A 2,804-nucleotide genomic window follows, 5' to 3' on the forward strand; every position below is an offset into this window, starting at 1 on the left:
TTTTTATAAAAAAAATATGTTTTTGTTTCTCCAAACAAATAAGGGTATCTCCTGCTTGCAAGATTACCTTATTCCTTTGCTTGTGATAAAATTAAGAACAAAAAAGTTAATAAAGATGTTAAAAAAGTTATTGGGGGTTGGTCTGATCATGTACGGAGAGGAGAGCACATTTACAGTGTTATATTATGAACGCCAAGTCAGAATCTCAGTTTTCACATCTGATCTCATGGCTTTTCACACCTCCTAAGCCTCACAGCTAGGAAGTTCATTACATCTTACATGTAGGATTAGAAAATATAGCAGTGGTCATCACTGCCAGTCTAAAAATGATAATTAGCAAATGCTGGTATACAAAGCCATGGTAAGTGGTAATGTAGCATAGCTAATCTAGAGAATAAATTAAAGATTATATGTTATGTGGGGGAAGTAACAGTGACTGTCAGCCTTCGAAACGAGATCTGTATCTTTAAATTGTTTCCCTCTACACTGAGGCAATGTACTATAAGAACTCTAAATATTAATAAGGGGGAAGTTTCCTACTAATAGGCATACACTACAGTCACTCCAGGCAAAGGTGGAAAATAAAACATGTACCAGATTGCTCAAGAATTGATGGTTGTACCTGATAGGATATGCATCTATTTTGTAAAGGGAGAATGTAAAAATGGCATTAACAGATCCACACTGGCCTGATTCTGTTCATGCTAGTGTAAATAAGGAGTAACTCCATTGCAGTCAATGGAAGTCAGCAGTCTGATGTTAGCTTTGTCTTCTTGAAAGGAATTACAAGATGGACTTCTGTCTGACCTTTGCTTGCAGTTGGTCAATGGATCTATACATTTGTGGGAATGGTTGGAATTAAAGAACTAGCTCCCCTGCATATAAGGAGAGTTACATTTGCTGACTTGGATGAGAAAGTAAGTTCTTATTGCTTTGACATCTAAGTTAGCCAACAGATCTGAGAATGTCAAGTAGATATGCCTTTAAAAAAATGGCAGCCACAGAATTGTTTAATAGTTTCACTCACTCAATTACATTGTGCTTCAATGCTTACATCACTTCAATGAATGCAATCCATGGAAGGCAAAAGGACAGCTGGAGTCTTTGAGGCTTTGTCTACACTGCAGGGTTTTTGTGCAACAAACTTTTTGGTGGAAGAGACCTTCCGCAAAAACTTCTTGCGCAAAAGCGCATCTACACCTCAAAAGTGCATTGCAAGAGTGATGTGCTTTTGCGCAAAAGTGCATCCACGCTGCATGGATGCTCTTGCGCAAGAAAGCTCTGATTGCCATTAACAGAATGGCCATCAGAGCACCTGTGCTTTTTCTGATAGGCTCTTTTTGTGCAAGAAACCCCTGCGGAGCATCCACATGTGCCTTTTTGCGCAAGAGCTGTAGCACAAAAAGGAGTTATTCCTCATGGGGAGAGGAATAACTCTACCGGCAAAAACCCTCTGTTCTGTTGCTTTACTGTATTTTTTTTTTTTTTTTGCACAAAAATGTGCATGAGGTGTGGATGCTCTGTTGGTTTTTGTGCAAAACCCACCATTTTTGCGCAAAAACCATGTAGTGTAGTCATAGCCTGAGGGATTAACTGGACTGCAGAGCCTTTGCAGCAACAGAAGAAAAGCACCCAATTTCACTTGCAGAGCTGGGGTTAAGTTTAAAGGGCTGACGGTAAAGGAGAGAAAGTCTTTCACACTTGCAAAGTGAACTCACACCAAAAGTCATGGAGACAAACATGGAACCTCATGATGCCACTTTGAGTCACCATTTAGAGTAGCACTGCACTTTAAAACTTCTTGAAGGGTAATTTAATTTACACACACAAGTCGTGTCAACAGGGCACGTGGGATTCTTTGAGAAAATGAATGAAGCTATACTTCACAGCCAAGATCTATGCACATTTTCAGTAAGAGCCCAGTTTCCGTCTTCCCAATCTAATCTGCTCTAGAATCCTAGTGTACATCCCACTAAGAATTCTAAGGTACAGTTTGTTCAGCGGGGGTACCCATATCAAAGTTAACAAACAAAGGTCTGAGGGGCACTTTCAAAAGGCAGACATTTGAGGCGGAGGCCAGCTCTATGCTGTGGGAGAAATTCTATTTAAGATATACAACTCCAGCTATGAGAATTGTGTAGCTGGAGTCAGCATACCTTAAACTGAATTTCTGGGGCAGCCCCACTGTGGGAGGTCAAAGGGAAAAACACTCCTATCAACTTCCTTTATTCCTCATGATCCTGTGGAGTACCGGGGTTTATGGGGCTGGTCTCAGTGTTTGATTTAGTGGGTCTGTAGTAGACCTACTAAATTGAACCGTGGAAGGTCGATCGCTCTGCAAGTTCTCTCAAGGCCTGAGAGTGATGTACTATACCTAATACTTGGGCATGGGGCCTCACTGTCATAGCTTACACGGTTTATTATTCTTACAATTGTAAACATAGCACATGAGAGAAAGAGAAGGTTTGAGGCAATGTGTGTTACTCATAGGCTATAAACTTCAGTCGAATTCCTTTTGATTCACAGTGTAATCCTGCAATGATTTATGAATACTTGGCTGAAAAGTGATATCAAACTCCCAGCCATTTCTGGAACACAACTTTCCTAGCTATCCCTACTCTTCTCTTCAATTTTCTTGCTTTTGCCATCCTTCCCTGCGTCTGGTTCCTAGTTGCAAACCTGCTGCACTTTCCTAGGAAGGTTGGAAAGCAAGAATACACTGTAGTGATGAAATAAAAAGAGAAGAATTCACTAGTGTCCATTCCCTATCACATTCACTCACACATTCCTACCACACAAACACG

Source organism: Pelodiscus sinensis, chromosome 4, assembly GCF_052426305.1.
Source record: "Pelodiscus sinensis isolate ZL-2025 chromosome 4, ASM5242630v1, whole genome shotgun sequence".
Taxonomy (NCBI): domain Eukaryota; kingdom Metazoa; phylum Chordata; order Testudines; family Trionychidae; genus Pelodiscus; species Pelodiscus sinensis.